Source organism: Gavialis gangeticus, unplaced genomic scaffold (genome assembly GCF_001723915.1).
Source record: "Gavialis gangeticus isolate Ggan-Ray unplaced genomic scaffold, GavGan_comp1, whole genome shotgun sequence".
Lineage (NCBI taxonomy): Eukaryota > Metazoa > Chordata > Crocodylia > Gavialidae > Gavialis > Gavialis gangeticus.
Genome location: NW_017729016.1, coordinates 4,593,724 through 4,602,455, shown reverse-complemented (window position 1 = coordinate 4,602,455; position 8,732 = coordinate 4,593,724).

Sequence of the window (8,732 nt, the reverse complement as noted above, 5' to 3'; positions counted from 1 at the left end):
GGCTAGGATCTGGAACCAACTTCCAAGAGAAGTGGTGCAGGCTCCCACCCTGGGGGTCTTTACGAGGAGGTTAGATGAACACCTTGCTGGGGTCATTTGACCCCAGACTCTTTCCTGCCATGGCAGGGGGTCGGACTAGATGTTCTGCTCAGGTCCCTTCCGACCCTACAAACTATGAAACCAGCCCCTGTTTTCCTGCTCAGCTGGGCACTGGGCTAGATGAACATTCAAGGCTTCTTTTGTTGTCTTTCAGGCTAACTTTTCTCAGCCTGTTTTTTCTTTTGTTTTCTCCCCAATAACATGCGTGAAACGCCACAGCCAGTTTGCACGTGGAGTCGCCATGGCTGTGCGTGCCAGTGGTCAGGCACATCAGCTCTGCATACAGTTTCTGACCAGGCCGGTGCAAGGGAAGAGCAGGAATTAACAGATTAATCTGGGAGAAACTAAATGGACTGCCTTGTGCATACATGTCGCCACCATCCTCTATGCTATGGTGTATCATAAGCCCCATACTGCCCATCCCTGGTGGAGAGTCTCCTTTTGTCACGTGGGGTTTTCTTCCTACCTGATATCCACCCTGAAGGACTCTTCTCAGGATGATGGAAGCCTGTGCTGGGCTCCAGCCTGTAGCGGCTGACAGCCATGGGAGCATCTGCCGGAGGGTTTGTCCATCCGTCTTCTCCAGCAGCATGGACGGAGTTAACCCGGCTGCCGCAGGGCCAAGTCCTTGGAGGGACTTCATGCAGGTGTCCGTCTCGTTCCCCTGTGAAAGGAAAGAGGATGACGGTGGGTCTTCCTAAATGATATTGCTGGTGCTGCGGGCCGATGCACCCCGCTTCTGAGCCTCCATGGTCCCCTGCGGTGTTGGAGGTCTCCTCTTTGCTGGTAATGAGAAAAAGCTCTGCTGGGAGGATGCTTGGGATGTGCCAGGCAAGATCTGATGGCAACCCCTTCCTTCTCCGAGAGTGCAGGTGGGATGCACTGGATGGGGCAAGCTGCATTGGAGCAGCCAGTCTTGCCTCCCCTGCAAGGCCCTTCCTACGGGCTCACCTCCTTTGCTGAGCTCAGGGACCTTCTTGCACAGCTCAGCAAGAAGCTGTTGGCTTCAGCTTCCCAGTCACATAACCCATCAAGTTGTGGTTGGGCTAGACGAGGTCCCTTCCAGGTCTCCTCCTCTATGATCCTATGGCACCATCTCATCCTCCCCGTGCAAATGGGGAAACTGAGGCACAAATAGTGAAGACCTGATCCCAAGACCGCAGAAGAGACAAGAGCCTCTTTGCTGACTTCACTGGGCTGTGAATGAGGACAGGGATCCCTGGGCACTCCCGGGGGCCTGGGGTGCTCTGCTACATCATGTGGCTTTGAAAAAAGAGCAGTGAGGGGATAGGACTGGCTGCCAACTCGCTCATGCGCACAGATGAGCTCTTATGCAGCAGCGACTGGGGAAAAACTTAGAAGAAGAAACCCTTAAGAAACCCAGACTTTGTACGTACCAGCTGGGGGCTGTTGCTGAAGGCTTGGATGTTTTTGCCGGTACAGTGCGTCAGGTAGTTTTGAAACCAGGCCATGGAGCTGCCATTCCCGTCACTCTTGTTATAGCATTTCAGCTTGTCGCCTGTCGGGGAACAGAGCCTTGTTGTAAGCTGCTGGAGCTCACCGAGGCTTTCCTAGCTGCACGGGCGGGGGCGCTTCACTACACAGCGTTGCAGGGAGCTTAACGAGCATCACAAATGTGCATGCCGCTGCCCTCCCTGGGGTGGAAATACCCCAGCTCTCATGTTTCATTGAATCCCCCTTGAGTGCCCATCTCTCCAGCCATTCAGTCCCCGGGTTGTTTCCCTAACAGTTGATAATAATGATAATTATAGCTGAACAGAGTGGTCATAGCACAGCTCATCCCATATCCCATCTCGAAAGCAAGATGCTTCCGAGGGAAGTGGACAATGATCATTTATTTAATTGATGGATGCTATCCCTATGGAGACGTCTCCAGACTCCAGCTGGTGACCAACTGACGCTTTGAAACCAAAGGCCCTAGCTGGAAAATGACCCCTTATGCTTGTCCTTCCTCGTGCAAATGCTCATGCTCTGTTTGTTGATCTAAGGAGAATTATTTAGTTCTTTTTCAAAAATACCCTGCGGTGGAGAGCTCTGCTGCTTAATGGTATGTTAGGTGAAGTCGTTACCTTGCTGGAGGAGAGAGCTCTTGAGCACTGTGCCGATGTCTTCCTGCATCTCAGCGGTGTGATCGCTGTAGCTGTTATTGAAGGCTTTGACTCTGGCAGGAGGAAAAAGAGGATTGTTATAGCATTTAATGAGTAGACAGTGTGACATCCTGCAGATGGAGAAAGGACAAGGGGATCAAACAGGGAAGTGGGGGCTTGGTAAAAGTCCCTTCTCCAGCCCAAGCCATTTGATGACGTACAGATCTTCTGTTTAGCTGCTGTCTCGTGTGACCTTTGAGATGGTCTTGGACCAGTCACTGCTTTCTTCAAACATCCTATGACTCAAGCTATAGGACATACAATATATAGATGTATAAGGATAACTCTCATTAACATAATGTGTATCTTTGTGGCTGGAAAAGGTATCCACTGCTTTGACTGTATATAGCATGGAAGAAGTATTTACTGTTTGACTGTATAGTATGGAAGAAGTATCTACTGCTTTTGTTTTATATAGTATGGAAGAGGTATCTACTATTTGACTGTGTAGTATGGAAGAGGTATCTACTGCTTTGGTTTTATATAGTATGGAAAAGGTATCTACTATTTGACTGTATAGTATGGAAGAGGTATCTACTCTTTAACTGTGTAGTATGGAAGAGGTATCTACTGCTTTGACTGTCTATGAGCTTTTATCCAAGCAGTTGATATTCATGCTTTAGACAGAGATGTCACATTCAGTATATGCTGCTTTCTCAAAGGCAAAAGGGCCAATACTTACAGGTGCTTAAAATCCACACAGTTTTCAGTAAAGACCTCCAACACATTGAGCTGGTTCTTGGTGAGGAGGAGGAGATAGGCCTGGAGCCGCTTGTTTAACCACGTGTCCAAGCTGGACGAATTCAAGGAGGTCAGGGCTGTCACCAAGGTGGGCCAGACCCCATCCAGAACAGCTTTCATGCTCGCATTGCTCCTATATTCCTGAGAGAGACAGGATCACACTTTGTAACCGAAGGCACTGTGATGATGGTTAAATGATCTTTGCTGGTCAAGGCTACGAAATTCAGTTTGCTGTTGAGAAGTCCAGTCTCCCCTTCAACCTCAGTTCTTCCCTGATAACCTTCTGCTGCACCCTGGGTCATCTTTCCAGATCTCTCACCCATACATGATCCAAGCTTAGTTCTGCAAAGAGCAGACACGAGTACTCGGGCCATAAAAGTGGGTCTTACCGAAGTGGCATTTATCTGCCAACAAAGGAAGGGGTGTTTACACATCAGCCGTGGCATGATGATGATGATGACGACGATGGCTGTATCATTGTGATAAGACCTGAGCAGACCGTTCAAATGCTGACCAGTCAGCTGCTGGTCACATTTTTCTTGTGGTGCCCTCAGACTGGCAGGCATGACACCAGTCCTACACGTCTGTTTGTTCATATTAAACATGGGACTTGTTTTCCCATGTCCAAGAAAATCCAAAAAATCTTAAATTCCCATGATAAACCTCAATGGGCAATACTGCTTCTTGGGAAACTCTTCCTGACTCGCCGCTGGTGAGCAGCTTTGCCCTGAAACATAGGGACCAAAGGGACTTTGTAACCTCTCTTTCCCTAGCTATTTGGCATCTCTCCTACCATACCTCCTGATCTAGCCCATCCAGCACTCTCCCAAGCTTCTCGATGTCTCTGTAGTTTCTGAGGATAATTTCCAGCGCTGATGGATTATTGCTGTGTCCTGACTCGATCAGCACGTTTAGCATCTCGCGGGGCTGCAGAGAGCCGATGATCTGTAACGAGCCCGTATAAATTATGTCAACAGAAGGGAGTGCTCAGTGATTGCAGGGATCGATAGATCTTTGTCCTTGTCATAACACTGCTTGATTGATGAACTTGCACAAATGATCGCTCATCTGCATTGAGTTAATTAGCCTCCTGGTTGTTTTAGGGCCATCTGTGAAATGTGCTCAGGAAACCAAATGATGCAGAGACTGATTTTTTTTTTTTTTTTTGTGCATTATCAGAGCATGCAGAACATTTGGTGCTTAGCTGCCCATGTGTATAATTTCCTTCTGGACAGAGGAGCAGCACAGGGGGTAACATTTTCACCTGCATCTAAGAGCCAGATGATCAAATGCACTTAGATACCTGAAGTTACACGTCAGGGTCTCACAGGGTTTCTGAAAGCACGCAGGCCTAGCATTCAACAGTGAGTATTTTGGATACGGAGCAGGCTCACCTCTGACATCTGGCTGGAAGGAATCAGGGCTACTAAATCTTCAGTGGTCACCTTGGTGGAAAACTTGGCCAAGTACGTATCCAGAAAAGCCTGCAGACTGGGTCCAGCATAACATTTTAGGGTGGAGCCTTAGGAAAAAAGATCAGAAGGCAGAGACGTTAGATGCACGTGAATTATTTCTGCCCAGCAAAGGCACTTTCCCATTATTCGTTTTGTGGTGGGGCGGTGTCCAGAATAAAAGCATGGATCTGCAAGGGATGGGGAACAGGAAAGGCAGTGCACAGGGAGAGGATCATTCTGCCCAGAGGTCTTGGGAGATCCCTAGTGTGTCCTGCTTTTATTCAGTGTATAGCCTTTCAAATGGGATATTTAATCTTTCATTTACAGCCCAAACCAGAAAGCAAGAGGAGCAAGAAAAAAGGAAAACAAATAACCCCCCAAACCCCCACCAACACTGGAAAAAGTCTGTCAAACTTTTTCCAACCTCAGTACAGTCTCAGATGCACCTTTTCTTTTGGCTCCATTCACACAACTGAACTAATTCTCATGAAAACACATTTAAAATAACTGGACTGTAATATCTCTTGGAACAACTAACTGTGCCTGGGGGGCAGAGTCCTTAAATGGCCTAGGCTAGAGTCCAGGTTGAAAGCTCACGTTCAAGGAAAAGTCTTTAAACCATGCAATTTACCTCTGTGGATAGCCAGTAGATACTGATATACAGTGTCCTGTGCCGGCTGAGGAAGCTGCATGGAGGCGTTGCTAAGGGCATTAGCTCTGCAGGGAAGAAAATAGCAAGTAGTCAAACTGAACTGTCATTTGCATTAGAAAGGGATGCATAGGTTAGGAAAAGCCCCAATTTTGACTTAGCGGCGCTACAGCGATGCACTATATAAATGGCCGCATATGGTAGAGAAGATGCCACATTCATTGCCTGAAAGATTTGGTGTCCAACGTGCTCAGATGCCTTGCTAAAAGATGCCTTTTGGTTTCTAATTGCCCTTGTTACAAACACAGCTTGGACCCTGAGAGCTACGCCGAGCTCTTTGCACCTGTGCATCGTTCGTCACCAGCCATTAATATTCTGCTGGTTAACTCAAGCTTGCACATGTATGACACCATTGTCTCCAAAGCATGCCTTTAGAAATGTCGGATACCTGACTTCTTTCGGTGGAGGATGCATGGGTATAAACCCAGCTAGGAACAGCTAGCATCTTCTAACAACAGAGGAACTGCTAAGCAGCCTGTAGCTAGGACTCCTGAACACTTTTGGTTTCCCTTCCCCTTCTGGCTTGAGTGCATGGGACGGCAGCCAGCAAGTACTCACATTTCCCGATAAGAGGAGCAGGTGAGATTGGCTGCCATAAGTGGAAACTGCGTTGAATTCATGTGGGGAAGCAGTGCTTTTAAGTTGTCTTGGAAGAAATGTCTCCAGTCCAGGGGTGTGAAGTTGGAGAAGTTGGAGCTGAGTTTGTTCCAAGCATCTGTCAGTGCGGTAACATTCAAGGCAGAAATCTCGGCATCCATCAAGTTGGTCTGAAGGCAGAGGGGGAAAAAAAATCGAGAATGTAGAAATGAGGCTGATTTTGCTACAGGATTGAATCATGCTCAAAGGGGCCAGTTGATGAGCAGCTTCTCCCCATAAAGCCAACTTCTCCCCATGCAGCCGGCTCTTGTTCTTTGAGTGCTTTACCTTTGCTGTAGCAGATGCAGTCCTGTCCAAGTCCTGGGTGGAGGTCTCTGGTGGACCGTGCGTGCTGATGTTTCGTGGCACAAATGCATTAGAAACAGCTTCTTGCGTGGGTAGGAGCCCTCCCGCGTCTGTCGGAGTCAAACTGTCTGTCGTTCCAGCCTAAAATTTGGGGAGGGGGCAAAGACTGTAATAGCTCACCGACACTGTGGTACCCACAGGACCAGGTAACGTGCAAATAGATGCCCACATGGGACTCTTTTTAGGTTCTTGTGCCATGGCCTACTGCCCATTGAAGTCCACGGTCTCCCATGGCACAGCCTGACCCTAAAACAGACCTAACTGCACAGGGGTTCACATCGGGGCTGGGGAAACAGGCTGATTCAGATTGGACAGTGAGACCCTTATGCCAGCTCCCTCGTTGTGGAGGGCGTCATAGAGAAAAGAGGCAGGGATGCAGTGATGCTGCACTGGCTCTGCATGCCCTTGGTAGGACATGTACGTTAGTCTGTACTGGATCAGGGGCTTGAAGGAAGAGCTTTGTATCCTGAAATCATAACCCCAGAATCACGTGCTAGGATTTGGCCACCTCCATTAGTACTGAGGGCTAGACTTTCAGAGGTCTTCAGGCAGCTAACACTGCAGCAAATGCAGTTTGTTGCTCTGAGACCCTCCTCATAAGTTGTGACCAGGAGGCACCATCCCAGGAGCCATCAAAGCCTTTGCAATGAAATGATCTGGCCACCCTGTACCTTCTTAAACCCCGCGTTGAAACCGATGAGATCCTGCACGGACGCCTGCTGTACGAACTTCCCCAGATTTGCATCCGCCCAGGTGTCGAGATCTGCTTGGCTGTCGCAGGCGACTCCTAGCCGGTGGGCCAGACACAGGAGAAAAGGGCAGGGTTAGGTACAAAGCAAATCGAGTCCCGTGTACTTGAAACCAGGATTGTCTCTTGCAGGCATGCACAGCGCACAGTCAGCCACGGAAAACCTCTCGGGATGCTCTCGCTATACTGCGTATAATGATAGCAAGAGAGAGCTTGGCCATCAGGCCCAGGTCACCCTTATGCTTTGGTCCCTTAAGACAAGGGGACTGTAAAGCAGCTCTTGGGGAATCATTGCGGTCAAGGATGAACCTGAGCCTTGCGGCCCAGCCGTGGTCAAGGCATTTTGGTTTCTATCGCCAGACCTGTTCTCCCACCGCCTGCCTTTGGGACATGCTCCCAGTTAAATCAAAGGTTGTGGAGCAGGTCTGCAAAGCTAGCCCCAAGCTGATGGGTCATGCCCAGGACATACTAAGAGAGCAAGCCTGCGTGCATCTGCTCTGCTCTGGCTTGTTCTAGTTGATTGATTGGTGCTTCCTAAAAACGATGCTCTGTTTGAACTGCACGTTATCTGGTTCGGCGTGAGAATTGCTGGGTGAAATTCTCAGGCCCGTGTGACGCAGGACATCAGAGTCCAAGATCAACCCCTCCGGCCAGCCCTGCGTGGGTGTTACCTGTGGTACGTGACTGCTGACTCAAGTACGGTTTCATGTAACCATGGTAGATGGCCGTTTTGCTGGAAGGTGAGAGGGATTCGTATGCAATGTTAAATCCTTGCACTCTGTGGAATAAGACGAAATCGTCAGAAGGGGATTAAGTTGATTTATGCATGGAAAAAAGGCACCTTCTTGCCCTCTGCATAACTTGGGTATCTTTGGAGGCTGCTATCTCTCTTCAATGTGAAGAGAAGATAAAGAGGCCACTGAGGACACTGTCTGTGACCACAGGAACGGACCAGCATGCTAGAACAGAAGTATTTTGCTCTCCCTGGGAGCAATAAGGATCTGCTGTGGTATTGCAAAACCAAAAAACCCACAATTCTGTGTTTGGTCCTGGCCAGTCATTTGAGGTGGCTTTTGCCCAATGCACAGAGGAAGAAACTGGAGCCTGTTGCCATTTCTCTCAGAAAACCAAAACTTAGATCATCGAATCAGACAAAATTCAGGTTGAAGGGCCCTCAGGAGGTCACATCTAGTCCAACCCCCTGCTCCAAGCAGGACCAGCACCAGCTACATCATCCCAGCCAAGGCTTTGTCTAGCTGGGTCTTCAACACCTCCAAGGATGGAGACTCTACCACCTCTCTGGGTAACCTGTTCCAGTGCTTCAGCACCCTCTTCGTGAGAAAGTTTTCTCTAATATCCAACCTCAACTTCTCTTGCTGCAGCTTCAGCCCATTGCTCCTTGTCCTGTCATCTGCCACCACTGAGACCAGTCCAGCTCCATCCTCTTTGCAACCCCCTGCAGGGAGGTGAAGGCTGCTATTCAGTCCCCCCAGATCTCAGCAGAAATCGTATCTTGCATGTGGGATGCCTACAGCTTATGTAAGTACAGCAGCCGTAATACTCACACGGCCTGGTAGGAGTCACAGGAGGGGTTGGTGCCCAGCCACCCAAGATAGGTTTCATTAATGCCAGGGAGCAGCAAGGTCAGTTGCTTCTGGAACCAGTCTGCCCAGCTGTCTGGTGGGAACAGGGGGAGCCTGGGTCTCAGTTTGGTAAGCATGGTCCTTAGAAGCGCGTCTCTGACCAACGCATTGGGCAGCAAAGTCAGGTTTGCCTGCAAGATGGAGAGAGGACAAGCGTATACTCACACA